Source organism: Cibotium barometz, chromosome 41, assembly GCF_041138505.1.
Source record: "Cibotium barometz isolate CiBa-2024 chromosome 41, ASM4113850v1, whole genome shotgun sequence".
Taxonomy (NCBI): domain Eukaryota; kingdom Viridiplantae; phylum Streptophyta; class Polypodiopsida; order Cyatheales; family Cibotiaceae; genus Cibotium; species Cibotium barometz.
In genome coordinates, this window is record NC_141086.1 from 32,586,555 (window position 1) to 32,602,237 (window position 15,683).

Consider the following 15,683-nt stretch of genomic DNA (forward strand, 5'->3'; position numbering starts at 1 on the left):
CTTTTTGCAAAAGGGCAAATAATAATAGTTCTAAAACTCCGGTTAATTTACTGACTTGCCTTTTCCACGTTTCTTGCATTTCCAAGCATTAATTATTACGTACTCAAATAAAACCTTCGAAAAAAAAAACACTCTTATTCTTTCAAAACTCATAGAATATATTTAATGAAAATGCAAAACAATATATTATATTTTGGTGACCTCATGCAACTTCTATCTCTCCTCCGTGCCAAAGTCGCACACAGAGGATGAATTGGAAGATAATTCTTATTCGAAGATGAGGAGAACTCGAAACGTAATGGAGGTTTTGAGGAGGTAATCACCAGATGATATGAATATGCCTCCAAATATATTCGGGAGAAAAATGGTGGAAAGTCACGTCACTTGAGCTGTGCAAGAAATTTCGGACATTACGAATCAAAGCTACGAATTTTGATGCATGATGTAGCTCATACTCTCAAGGAAGTCCCACTAGGCCACTTAAAAGACTAAGAAAAGGTCGGTTAAATGTGGATATCTCGTCAAGTGTAAAGTAGGGCTCCAAATCAAGAAACTTAGGGGACTAAGAAAAAATACGTTGTAATTGAATGTGGATTTCTAATTGACTAGTTTAGTTTTTCCAAAGTAAGACTGGAAATCAAGAAACTTATCAAGTCATTGGAATGTGGATTTCTAATTGACTAGTTTAGTTTTTCCAAAGTAAGGCTGAAAATCAAGACACTTATCAAGTCATTTGAGAACCAAACAATCAAATTCAAGCTTCTTTACATTCCTAGTTTATGCCAGATGCTGGTCTTAATCTTATTGTCTTAATACTAATGTGCATAGTTAAGTGAGCTTCAAAATGAGCATTCCGAGGGGTTATGTCTTCAAAATTATTATCTTAAAACCGATGTGGGTTGTTAAGTGAGCTTCACCTGAGCATTTCAAGGGGGGAAATCTTCAAACTTATGGTGTGCAAGGCCTTTCGAGGGACCAATGGCATGCAAACATTAGTGTGGATACATACCTCTCTCTAGTAAAAAGTCTAGCACATCACATACACCTCACTTTATGTAAAGGAGGGGTGACATTAAGGTGTTACTTGGGTTCATGCCCCTTGCCAATTAAGGCTGCTCTAACACTTCAACCATTAGATCCTTTGCACAAAGTGCACACACTCTTAAGATCTTTTCTATCGAGTCCATGACAAAAACCCTCAACCAGTGATTGCTTTAAAATAATTTCAATCTTGATGTAGACAACGGGTGTGATATTTTGATTATAATATTACCACAAAACAACTAGAATAAAGCTATGTGAGCTTTTGATGGCCCTTCAATATAAATCTCCCCAAACTACGTGCACACACATACACACACGTAAGTGAGTGCACATGGTACCTACAATTTTATGTTCAATCAAGACATTGAATGTTTTTTGTCACTAGGTACTTAACTATATACCACATATTCGTCAACCATAGAGCATGGCCCAAGTTCTCTTTCAACCTAGATTCAGGCTAATAAATTTTACGATTTCCTCTTTGATGTGATTGGGAAGGCAATCCCATTACATCATACGAATCTTGAGTCCCCCCTTCCAACAAGCAAACATGGGAATAATTAGCTTCACCTCCTCTTTTCCTGTGTCTCCCTTCATATGCTTTCCTTTATAATAGCAACCATGGAATCCTCGAGCTGCTACCACATGAACTACCTTGTTTACTTTCTCTCCACCCTTATCCATTGCAATTTTTAAGCCTTAAACCTTCCAAATTAAGCACCTCATACATGAAGAACTTTACCCTTATTATGCCACTTGATATGAATTCCCCTCTTCATTATGTAACATTGAAGCACCTTTTTACATGCAGAAAAAGAAATATTTATTCCAATAGAGCTATCATTGCATATGACTTTTCCTTTCTATTCTAAAGTCTTATGTTTCCCATGACAATATCCTTTATATATTGTTTCCATTTATCCCATTCCTTCTTTCCAAGTTCTTGACATGGTGCCAGTTTCAAACTACACTTTTACTTAGCACACTTCATTTTTAGCATGGCAAACAAGTTTTCTGACCCATAACTCTTCCATGTCTTCTTCTGTACATGTCAGTTATGCCATCAACCTTGCATGAAATGGGTTGATATTAACCTGAAGTCTTACATCTAAGAAAATGGGATCTAAAGGGTGCTTTTTTAAAGATTAAACTTGGGTAACAATTTTGATCATGTATTATTGTAGTCATTCTTAAAAATTGCCTTTTTTTCAAACCTTACTTACTCCTCTTTCTCGTTGTGGCCACTCCAAGCAACATTCATGTTGCTCTCTTTAAACTTGCCCTTTTCTTCTAACTGGCCTTAGGCCCAAGATCCTCCCATAGTTACCAATTTTTCACTGCTCGCATAGGCGCTCGCACGTAGGCACTTAGTTATCTTCATGTAAGCAATTTCGTCGAGGAAGCAAGAAGGGGGGTTTTAAACCCATGACCTCTTGGTCCTAGGTAAGCACCTCGCCACTTGAGCTATCACCTCATTAGCAAACTTGCCCTTTTCTACAAGTGTTAATATTGCTTTCTACTTTTCTAATAGTTAATATTGCTTAATTTCACTCATGTTTTATACACATGCCATTGTTGGTTATTCATGTAAATGAAATTTCCAAATCAAACAAGTGTGAATGAAATGATTTGAATGTTTTCTTAATAATTAACTCGTTGTGTGAGAGTTAACGCCCAAAAATGTCCTCCTCGAGTGTAGGGATTAACCATTCCATTTTTAGAAAATGTTATAATAGAGAGGTGTCACCTTGACATGTCTTAAAGTGATAGTGATGCATAATGTTTAACCCTACAGTTGTGTCTTAAGGTCCCATTTTCATTTACTTAAAACTATCTTGTTTGGTACTATCCTAGCATTTAGATTCTAATGTTTAGAAAAGTTGCTCTTTTGTCTTTGACATTGGGTTGCTCAACTTAGCATTTAACCACACATTTCATGTTTGGACCTAGAGAAGTTTCTCTTTTTCCTTTCACCTTGGGGGTTGTTCGACTTAGCATTTAATGACACATTTTTTGCCGTGAACTTTGATAAGTTGTCCACTTCTATAGGAACAATGTTGTAGATGATTATCAAAGTGTGAATTATATTGCTAACTGACATTTAATGACACATTTCTACCATGAACTTTGATTAGTTGTACACTTCTATAGGAACAATGCTATACAATATTATCAAAATGTGAATTCTATTGCTAAGTGACATTAGTAGCTCCAAATGTTTTAATTTTTAGTGGTTAAGAACACGTTAGTTGTTTCAATTTTTAGTGTGAATTCTATTGCTAAGTGACATTAGTAGCTCTAAATGTTTTAATTTTTAAGTGGTTAAGAACACGTTAGTTGTTTCAATGAAATTGTCTTTTACTAAATTGACAGGTGCTTTTGTTTTGATAGCTTGCATATCTTTAATTAATGAGAACTTGTTAATATCCAACAACTTCCTAACTATGATCTAACATTATCATGTGATGAATCCATTGGCATTTTTTGGCTCTTATCCACTCCATGGAAAATCAATTGTGTAAATGTCCTACCTATATATGTTTTTGGCTTTGGAGCTCAATATAAGTATTCTTCTTATACAGGACCATGGTACATGGAGATTAGATTATTCCACAAATTAAATAAATAAAAGAAAATAAACCATAACATCATAGCTCGTTGGATTCACTGACAACCAACTAGGGTCACCCTCATTAATTCAAAAGAGTTGATTGGATTCACTCACGATCAAACTCTCACATTTCTTACATGCATCACACATGTCACAGTTGGTTGGATTCACTCACAACCAAATTAATCACACTTGGGTCACCCTAGATATTCTTTTTACTTATTGGATCACCTAATAATAAATTAATTACCGTAACACTTCTAAAGGGTTTTCTTTAGAAGGTGAGGTTTTAATGAGGCCTTTAAGTAAGATATTTCAGATTTGGACTTGGATTTTGTCCACGAAAGCAAAAAAAAAAATATTAAGCAAACTCTCTCTCTCTCTCTCTCTCTCTCTCTCTCTCTCTCTCTCTCTCTCTCTCTCTCTCTCTCTCTCTCTCTATTTATATCTATACTTGTATTTGTATGAGAGACATGGTTTTATATATTAGTAAAGTAATCAGTAATCTACCTACACAACATAATAACCCTCCAAAAAGTTAACCAAATCATGAGTATTCTGTGTATAACAACTAGCCACTAAGTCTTTGGGCAATATGTACAATTAAGGAGCTACCCCTCAATATGTACAATTAACTTGGGAGCTACCCCTCAACTAGCCACTAAGTCTTTGGGCAATATGTACAATTAAGGAGCTACCCCTCAATATGTACAATTCACTTAGGAGCGACCCCTCAACTAGCCACTAAGTCTCTGGGCAATATGTATAATTAAGGAGCTACCCCTCAATATGTACAATTAACTCATAAGCTACCCCTCAAAAAATATCATATATAATTAAAATAGCTACCCTTTTATTGATCAGATAGATGAAAGACCCAATTTAAATGAATCTAACTAGGAAATTACAAAAGGGTGTTATGGCCTAATTTTACTCTTTCCATAATTGTACCATTCTAGCCAATGAAATAAGCAATAACTATCATTGGATTCTTACCTTGCTTCTGGCCTAGGATCTCTTTGACCTTGAAGCACCACTAGTGGTTACTAGCTCCAATCGTATCCCCTCTTGTTGCTGCCAGAAGTTAGCTACACTTCTCTACAAAGGGCTTACCTCTCTCACTCTCTACACTATCTCACACAAAAGCATAAATAGGCACATGTGCAAGAAACTAGAATCATCTCCTCTTAAATCTCTCTCTCTCTCTATCTCATCCATACATAAGAGCAAAGAGCAAGAAGCTCACTTAGCACAAAAGGGGATTATGTCCTTGTATTGTGAGAAATTCACTTATATACAAGTATCCCTTATTATTCACACGAGTACCACAAAATTAAACCCTATACTTAATAAGCTTGGTCATTTGTTGCTAGCTTTTCTCATAATATGTATGGAGTGAGCATGTGGGATAAAGCCTTCACCTTTCCCCCATAAGTAAATAAACTGTTCTGAGGACCACAGGAGCTCCGGATAGGCGAACACTGTGCTGTAAAGCACGCTAGGATCCTTTGAATGATACGCTTGTCTCTCGAGCTATCACACGCCCTAGTCCAGGTTTGACCATAAGTAAGGGGTTAAAACGGGTTAAAAACAATATAAAAACAAGTAAAAACGGGGTACGAAACACCTAAGAAACCACTTGTGTGGGCTTCAAGGGTAGTTACCAACGCCTGTAGGGTACCCATGTCACATGCATCTATGCTCTGGTCAGGTGCTAGAGTCTAAGCAACTAGAAAGCGTTTCAGTTTACGCAGGCTCACACCATCCCTCCACGTTAGCATCTTGGCCGTCAGCTGGAACCTAAGGAAGTGCAACCCAAGATCCACGAATAGCAGCTAGTGACACGTCCTTTGACTCTGAAGTCATGGAAGGGCACCCTACCAAGAACTATGAGGAAGCAAGCTAAAACATGCCAGTTTGGGTCCCACAACCCGGATCTAGCATGTTTAGTCGTCTAATAGAGACCTTTAGTAGAGCTACACGCTCTGAACATGCGACAAGCGAAGTAAACGAAGAAGGAGGGGTAGTAGATTCGCCATTCACATCTCATGTAGACCCTACCCTCCCAAAGAGTGTTCATGTGGATATTCTACCCACTTCATTTAATGAAGGCCCTACTGAGCTACCACCTTCTGACGCTCTTCCTAAAGTAGAGGTCCCTAGAAGTCAATCCATAAGAAGTGACAGTGCGTCCACTTCAAGAGAACCGTTTGGCACGCCGAGTCTAGATGGGATGTTTCTCAATGAAAATTGGGAATATGATCTACACACGGAGACTCTGACTGACCTATACACGGGTTATACATACCATGTAGGTTGGTTAGAAGTCATACGATCTACATCTAGTGCCACTAATCTAGAGGAGCAACAACAAATGATATGTGAGGTTATTCATAGAATTATCCAATTCGAGAGGCAAAATAGGAGAGTGAACCTAGTTTCCATTGGCCCTATGAAATTTTTGGATACGAGCAAGGCCAAACAACCAACCTTATCACAATTGGAGACTCCCTCGACGGTGAGTCCCATAGACCCTTCGTATGTTGTTTCGCCTGGAGTCTCAATGCATGTTGAGCCCACGAGCAGTAACTTTAGCTCTCCAACCTTGGCTCAACTTTCCATTAAGGAATCCACAATGCCTACTCCTATGATGAGCATGACGAAAAGTGCACCTGTTTACCACTGTAGTTAGTATGACACTGCTACCTAGTGGTATAGTACCTACCACAGTGCGTACCAGTGCATATCAACCATATGTACCTATTGCTACTCATGCTCATGTAGCTCCCACGCCTCTTGTTATGCCAATGGCATATGCTCCACGACCGCTCCTGACCCTTATCCAAGAGGAGCTAGGCCTAGTCACATATCATATCCTACGTCAGCTGCATACATATCAAGACCGGATGCCAATTCCTGTCAACCAGGCTATCCCAGAAGCGCCTCCACCAGCTATGCCTGCTCACCTAGGTGATCTCGCAGCGTTTGCTCAGACGATCGGACGATCTATTGCAGAAAACATGCGAAGTATGCCTGAGAGAGAACCTAGAAGCAAGGCGGTACAAGTGGCCAAGCTCACTCAGAACTTCAGTGGTAAACGAAGATGTTAGGAAGCACATTGAAGTTTTTGAACACGTGTGTGATTCCTTGGAAGAGCACAATGAGCTACATAAGTGTAAAGCCTTAGGCTTAACCTTGAGTGGGAAAGCCGGAGATTGGTATCGAACTTTAAGCGTTGAAGAGCATACTCACTATGCCACTCTCAAGAGATTGTTCTTGAAAGAATACATACGTGAGGGTGTGCTTTGGGGAGTAGCATCTCAACTCCAAAAAGCTGAATGCGAGGAAGGGGAGTCGGTGAGAGACTTTATTAGTCGATATTCTCGCTGCGCTCCCGATGAGCGCATTAGAGGTCTTACGACGTGGGAAGCAGTCACTGCCAATGCAATCCAGTTAGAAGACAACTTGATGATTGCAGGTAAAAAGGTGTCTTCGGAGACAAGATCTGTTAGTATCGAGCTCCTCAAAATAGCCATATGTACCCAAGAAGAGAGCAACAATGGTGTCGATTTGCTTAGGACCACATAGCACGATTGAATGTCCCACATTCAGAGTCAAATTCAATGGGAATAGCAATGCATGTGGTAAGTATGGCCATCAATCTAAGGATTGCCTACTACTTAAGTGTATGTTGGCAAATCAGGCACCACTAGCCTAGTTAAACACACCTCAAGTACCCGCGTTGATGCCTGCACCACCTGTCGAGCAACCGTTCACAGCATGTAGTTCCAAGGAACCCAAATGTAGTCCAATCTATGCCGTTACCACTGCCAGTGCTAGGACCACAACCTCCACATCCAAGGATTACCCCTATAAACCAGATGGGTTGTGAGTCACATAGTGTGTGTGGGGATTATGAAGAGGAGATAGACCCCACTGCTCCATATGGGATTGATACGTTTAAAATGACTCCCCAGTACTACATGGAGGATCATTTTGGGCAAGTCAAGCCTGTATATCAAGCTGCTGCTCTCGCCACAAGAGGGCAAAACCTTAATACATTGGCAAGGAGACCACCTCTTCAATGCTACGATTGTGGTGGACCACATCATGTAGCGGAGTGCCCTAATAGGCTACAGAAGATCGCTACTCAAATGCAACCAAATCAAGGGAGCACGTCAGGAATGCCGGTGATCATTTGATCGTTCAATGTCCACATAAACCTAGTGCACCCAAGATTACACCATTGAATTTGGTTGAGGTCACCAACGAGGCACGAGGAACCACCCCTGTTGTACCCGCGATTGTAGTCACACGGTCAATGCTTCAAAATCAAAACTACATTATTGAAGAGAGAGATACTGCATCAATTGCTCGAGCAAAGAAGAAGAAAACGCGACGAAAGAGATCGCTTAATACCACGAGCTCCAAGCCTAGTTCAAAGACTAACATAGGAACAGGAGACGACCCCGTGTATATGAATGATCCTGAAGATGATTCTGATTCAATAGAAACCATGGGGACCAAAGCTACTACCTTAAGGGAGGAACCCACTCGGGAGCTCAACGAAGGAGAATCAAGCGAATACATAAATCAGGGGAAACAAAAGGAAACTCCTCCGGCCCCACAACCAAGTCAGCTAGTGCCCTCTCGGCTAACCGGACTGACTGCTGGCTGAGACTCCCAAAGACAAGCCAAGTGGGTCAAAAACCCTCAACAAAAAGATTGAAACCTACCCAAACCCACTTGAGAAAATTGAACAAGTGCAACACTTAAGGGGTTTGGTGGAAGAAACACAAAGAGAACTGGAGCCAAACCCTTGAAAAATCAAAATTCCAGACGGTGTGTTTCCTACACAAGTTCAGCCTCACAGGAGCCATAAACCGTTAGCTATACCTAGTATCATTCGGGAAGAAAGTGAGGATAGGACATCAGGAAGTGGGAAAACACCCTTCTTGCTTGAAAGAATGTTTAGTGAGGGAATGCCTGACCCCATCGAGGAGGAAGTGATCCCATCTTCACCAGTCCCTAGTCAGGGGCCGATATCTCGAAAAGTACTGTTGAATGTGTCCAAACTAATGGATTTTATGTCCTCTGAAATTAGAACCACGATCATATCCAAGTTATACGGAGATCCTAAGCTATTCTTAGCTCTTCGGGCATTTCTCAATGGAGAACTGAAGGCGGGGTTACCACAATTTGCAAATATGGATAGACCCGACATGCTTTAAGATGAAGGGGAACATTGGGATCTACAACCCAACCTAGATGAAGACTCGGTCGTTGAAATACATGTTAACAAGTTGGGACAGTACTTTGTAGGTGACGAATCTAATGCAACCCTCCCCATTACTACCAAGGGATTAACTCTAAAGGGAATCCTTTGATGGTGGTGCTGGAGTGAGCATTGTGTGACTGAAAACTGTTGGGAATCTATGGGAAGACCTCACCTCGAAGTCACAAACATAGTGGTTAAGATGGCAAACAGAACCATAGCTAAACCTATTGGAATGTTAAGGGACCTTAAGATCAAGGTTCTGGGGTACAAGGTAAGACATACCTTCATTGTAATGGATTTCTCCAAGCATCCTATGTCATATCAAATGATCTTAGGATGTTCTTTCATGAGGGAAGCACAAATGGTGCATGACTGGTCGAAAAACCATGTCTACCTACAATTCCAGGACTCTGTCATTCGACTTGATCTTGAGAATGGTCGCGCGCATCCTTTAGGAAGCAAGGTTATCATTGATAATCGATCGGATACCACTATTCACTCATCCCCATTAAAATATTGCTATACATGCAAAAAAGAGACTGAAGATGAGAAAGATTCTCCTTATATGGATGTCCTACCGGGTATAACTGAGTCGGATAATGTGGATTGGGTACACCTAGCGGCAACCACCATAGACACATGGGGAAATAGAGGCACAAGTTGGGTAACACCTAAGGGGCAAGATATGGCACCGTTAGTGCCAATAAACATGATAGGTGTTATGCACTTGACCCCTGATGGCAAAAAAGTGGCAAACTCCCCTGACACTGAAAGTACGAAGACTCTGACCAATGCAATTTTGAGTCTAAATCTCAAGAAGAAACTGACTCTGAGCCTGATGGGGGGGGGATGAATCAAATATTCACCCAAGTGTGGAAGCAACGTGCTCAAGGCCTAGGACAGTGACCTCCTGCAGTTCATCCGAGGGGGACACAAGCGAAGATCGACCAAGTGAGTCTGAATCTGATAGAAACAAAAATCAAAAACTTGGTAAGAAGAAAACAAGACATAAGCGACAACGCTATCGAGCTAATGTACGAACCACAATAAACAAAGAGAGATCCACTGCTGCAGAATGGCTTAGTTATGTAGGAGCTATTGACGCTCATCAGAAGTTAGTAGATAATTGGGGACAATACCTCCAAAATGTCATGTGGTGTATTCCACAACCTCATGACGTTGCCCAATTAGAAATCGAAGAGAAGCCAAAACTAAGTCGTACTGCGAGAAGGCGGCAAAACCAAGAGTTAGCTCAGCAAAAGGAGGCGGAATTAAAAGAAAAAAGCCTGGCACAATAAGAACCAGTAGACTTACACCTCGCACTCGAGCATTTTAAATCATGTACCAAATCATCTACCACAGGGAAACGTAAAGTTGTCTACACAAAAGCCCAACGAATGCCTACCAATGGGAGTAGCGGTGTCTACGATGGCCCGGCGGTAGTTAAGGAGATAGAACTAGCAGATCCAGGTGAGGAGTCTAACCCAGTTTTTATTGCTCAAGACCTCACCCAGACGGAGGAAGCTACACTCAAGAAGCTTCTTAAGGAATTCAAAGACATATTTGCTTGGACATATCATGATATGAAGGGTGTTCCACCCTCTGTGGTGCAACACACAATTCCAATGATTAGCACTGCTAAACCAGTCCAGCAACATCCCTACCCAATGAATCCTAAGTATGCAAAGATTGTACAAGAGGAAATTGAAAAGCTTATAAAATGTGGATTCATATACCCAATTGAGCACTCAGAATGGGTTTCTCCGATAGTCATCGTACCAAAGAAGAATGGGAAACTCAGAGTGCGTTGATCTCAAAAAGGTTAATGCAGCCAAAAGAAGGGATCATTACCCCTTGCTGTATTCTGAACATGTGGTTGAAAGAGTTGCAGGTAAGGAGGCATATAGCTTTTTAGATGGGTACTCTGGTTACAATTAGATCACAATTGCAATAGAGGACCAAGCTAAAACAGCATTTATCATGGAGTTTGGAGTGTTTGCCTTTCGCGTCATGGCCTTTGGCTTGACCAATGCACCTGCAACATTCCAACGATTGATAAACACAGCCTTTAAGGAATATCTAAGGAAGCTTTCTTAGATGATCTTTGTGTTCATTCCTCTTGGGACGAGCACTTTGATGTGTTTACGAAAGATATTTTTGAAAGGTGTAGATTATATCGCATCTCATTAAATCCTTTCAAATGCCAATTCTGGGTTAAACACAGAGTTATTCTAGGGCATATAGCGTCCAAAAATGGGATTTCCACCGACGAGAGTAAAATCAAGGTCATTCTGGAATTGCCCCCACCCACGAACTATAAGGGAGTCCAACGCTTTATGGGCCATGTTGGTTATTATCAAAGGTTTATTTTATTCTTCGCTGAGATAGCTCGACCATTGTATAAGCTTCTCATTGAGTTTAATTGGACCGCAGATTGTGATGTCCGTGCATATGAGCTATTAAAAAAGGCCTTGGTGAGTGCTCCAATCTTACGAATGCCTAACTGGGATTTAATCTTCCATGTGCATATTGATGCATTAAACTTTGCTATTGGGTGTGTGCTAACTCAACCTGGAGAACATAAACTAGACTACCCCATTAGCTTTGCCAGTCGCCAGTTGAACGATGCTGAAATAAACTACACCATTACGGAGCGAGAAGGGTTGGCAATGATATATGCAGTAAGGAAATTTTGTTATTACCTCCTTGCCACCAAGTTTGTTTTCTATGTGGATCATCAAGCATTGTTGTATCTGGTAAACAAACCATGCTCCACGGGAAGAATACATGATGGTTATTGATTCTTCTTGAGTTTGATTTCACTGTTGTTGTGAGACCTAGCAAAAAACATGTCATGGCCGATCATTTGTCTCGCATACCTAATGGTGAAGCTCCTACGGGAGTTGATGATGACTTACCTGATACTTCCATGTTCATGGTGGAGACAATGCCTGAATGGAGTAAGAAGATTGTTAACTTTTTGGTTAATGGCTTTCCACCCAAGGAGCTTCGTAAAGATCTAGCTCAAATGCTGATCAAGGAATGTGAACCCTATTGCCTGATGGCCGGGACTCTTTGTAAAAGAGGAAAGGATGACGTTCTTAGGCGTTCTGCCCGAGAGGATGAGTATCTATACATTTTGCAAGAGGCACATATGGGCGTAGCCGGTGGTCACTTCTTAGGAGACTTAACTGCACGAAAGATCTTACAATCAGGGTATTGGTGGCCCATTATGTTCCAAGATGCATCACTTTTTGTAAAGGGTTGTGATGAATGCCAACGCTACAAGAAACCCCAACGGAAAGATCAGATGCCCCTACACCCAATTAAAGTAAACCAACCATTTGAAAAGTGGGGTTTAGACTTTGTAGGTCCGATTAGCCCAGCGGCCCGCAACACACAATCTCGCTATATTATTGTGGCCACTGACTATATGACCAAATGGGCTGAAGCGAAAGCGATATGTAAGGCAGATGCGAGGACAACAGCTAAGTTCCTCTTTGAGAATATAATCACACGCTTTGGTTGTCCTTTTGAACTTGTGAGCGACAATGGTACGCATTTTATAAATGAAGCGATTAAGGAGCTCACAACAAATTTCATGATATCCCATTATAAATCTACTCCTTATTATCCGCAAGCAAATGGCCAAGCCGAGAGTACCAATAAAACCTTAATCTCTGTTTTGACAAAGACTGTTGAAGCTCATCGCACGGATTGGGATCTAAAGCTTACGACAGCTTTATGGGCCTATCATACTGCATACAAAGTGGCTATTAATTGCACACCATTCAAAATAGTATATGGGAAAGAAGCAGTCATACCGTGGGAATTTGTAATTCCTAGTCTTCGTGTTGCTACTCCAAGAGGGTTGGGATGGTAATCCCTTAGTAAAGCGTGTGTATATCCTTGAGCAGCTAAACGAAGAAAGATAATTGGCTGTGTACAATGCCCTTGTGGTGGAGAAGGATAGAAGGAAAAAATGGTTTGATCGCCACCTGAAAGACAAGGACATCAAGGTTGGGGATAAAGTCGTGATGTATGGAGTGCGTAACGAAAAGAAGAAGCTCAAATATGCTGGTAAGGGACCATATAGAGTATGTGAAATTACCCCGCAAGGTACCATCCGAGTGGAGACTCTCGACGGAGTTGAAACTATTGGATTCCTTAATGGGAGTAAATTCAAAAGATACTATGACCCACTGAGCCAAGAGGAGTTACATGCAATCCATCAAAAGAAGGCAGCTAAAGAACAAGCTGAGCTTAAGAAGATACAAGCAAGAACTGAAGCCAAAGAACGTCAATGGCATGCTAGGTGCCAACGAGAAGCCAACTTGGGGATTATGCAAGCATTTTTCGAGGAGGCAGAGGAGGATTCACTGGAATCTGACCCGCCTCTAAGATACCCAATTGAGTTACAGAGTCCTTATGGGGAGGTGTTGTATAATGCATTATTGGATACATGAGCTCAACACAATTTGCTATCATATGGCGTGTGGTGTCAACTTGGAAAACCACCTTTATCCAAAAGTGCTATCCAAGTTAAAGGTATCAACAACAAGAAGAAAACCCCTGTCTCAAGAATTTTGCACACTCCGGTTGCCTATGACAAGGGGACCGTAATTCAAAGCTTTTTGGTTGTGCCTGCTGGTACCATGGAGGGGACTGTAAACTTAGGGCGCAAATGGATGTTAGCCACCAAGTGCAATATTGATTGGGCAACCAGGCGAGTTATAACGCAAGAACCCGCTCTCGGTCTGAGCGCTCAAAATCTCGCACCTAAGTCATCAACTCTGGACAAAATGCTAGATAACGAAAAATCACAAAAGTCAAGTGGCAAAACCATCTTTGATTGTTTGCCACCCCTCTAAGGCTTCAACGCCAAGAGTGGAAACAAGCAGTGTGGTCTCCAAGGCTTCGCTTACTATGCCAAATAGTACATTCAAATGGGTCCCAAAAGCTTCGTTTAACAGCTAACTCCCTCGCTCAATCTCGTTCAGACAAGAAGCCTCGTAGAAAGAGAGCAGCTACCCGCCCAAGAAAAGGCAACATAACATCACGATGGATTCCTAAAAAATTATTAGTAGCCCAAGGGTACTACGAAGCGAATGACCAGATTTGGGTCCCTAAACATAAGCTGAATCCCTCTACCTCACCTGTAAAACCTTGCAAACCTGACGACGATGAATGGACGGATGAAACTCATGGCACTACCGAGGCTGACTTTATTTATTTGGATGATGCGGATAGAGGCTTGGCCTTAGGGCTAGAGCCAGGACTCTACAGTATCCTCTTACCATATCCTCAGTAGTAGTGTGGTGACTGGTAGTAGGTAGGTTAGTGTTTTCAAGTTATTTCTAGTTTTGAGTCCTTAAACGAGTCTTTTATTTTTTCCACTGATGTGCCTCTCGAGGTATAGTGTTTGTTAGTTGGTTGTACAGGTTGAAAAGTTTGAGGTTTGTTTGCTTCCAAGTCCTGAGACTGCCGCAATGTTCATCATAAATATCTACATCAAATTGCAAGCTTTCTCATCAAATCCAGGAGATCTCCAATTTACAGGTGTAATTCTTCCATGCCCTCTCTTTAATTTTTCCTATTCAATTAATTGCATGAACTGAAGGCATGACCATATGGAACTTGTCAAAGTACTACTTAGTTTTTGAAGTTGCCTGACGTGCTAGTGTAAATCATTAATGAGCTTAACCTTATTGGTGGATATATTCTTGAGAATGCATGAAGTCTTTAGTTAACCTGGGAATATGGTTGTCTTAAGTCTAGGGTTATAACCATCTTAATGTTTGAATAACCTGGCTGTGTGTCTGTTGACCTCTAGGACATAGCTTTTACCCCTTTGTTGAAAGGATGTAGAACACATTATAGTTCAGGAGCGAAGAAAAAAAAAAGCCTACAGTTAATGGCAATGCAAGTCTATTATGTGCTCTAATGTTGGCCTATCGCCTTATTGACACTTGGCAGGCGAGGAGTATTCTACTCCAGACCAATGCCCTAGGTTGGTAGGGGGTAGCCTTGCCTAAGGTGAACTAATAGATTCCTCGAGAATGCTTTGTGTTAAACATAGTACTAGGATCGATGTTAGTTTTGCCTTAGGGAGGTCGCCATTGTGTGTAAAAATTGTCACGTGCATAAAGAAATAAAGGCAAAAGGCTCCTGTAACTCTGATGTTTCTTGTGTCCCTAGGCTAGTGGTATTAACTTGTTCTTAAACTAGACACATTGCAGCCATCTGTTTATTTATTAAGCTTGGTAATTTTCCTTGACTTCGGCCATTTATAGACCTTGATTAACCTTCGACACCGTGCTAACTCTTGAATTACTTTCATTAATTTTAAACTCTTGTTAATTTGTTACACTAGCTCATTCATGTGACTTCTTAAATTAAGTTCTCATGGCAACATCCATTGTGGTCTAACATGCTTGAATTCATTACACTCTATATCTTTTGAATTCCAGCACACTTTCACTCTACTTCCCTATTTTGCCGGGCTCCCACAACAAACCCTATCGAGCTTACCATACCATAGATTTCAAGGACGGAATCTACATCAGGAAAGGGGGCATGTTAACCTATGATGGACATTGAGACGTACTACGTTTTACGTCATGTAATTAATTTAAGTATTCTGAGTCATGGGCCGGGCTTGTGGGCACCACATGAAAAGGATAAAGGGATTGGGTGATCGCTCGCCGATGAGAGGCACACCTTGAATATCAGCAGGATAAGGGTTAGGAT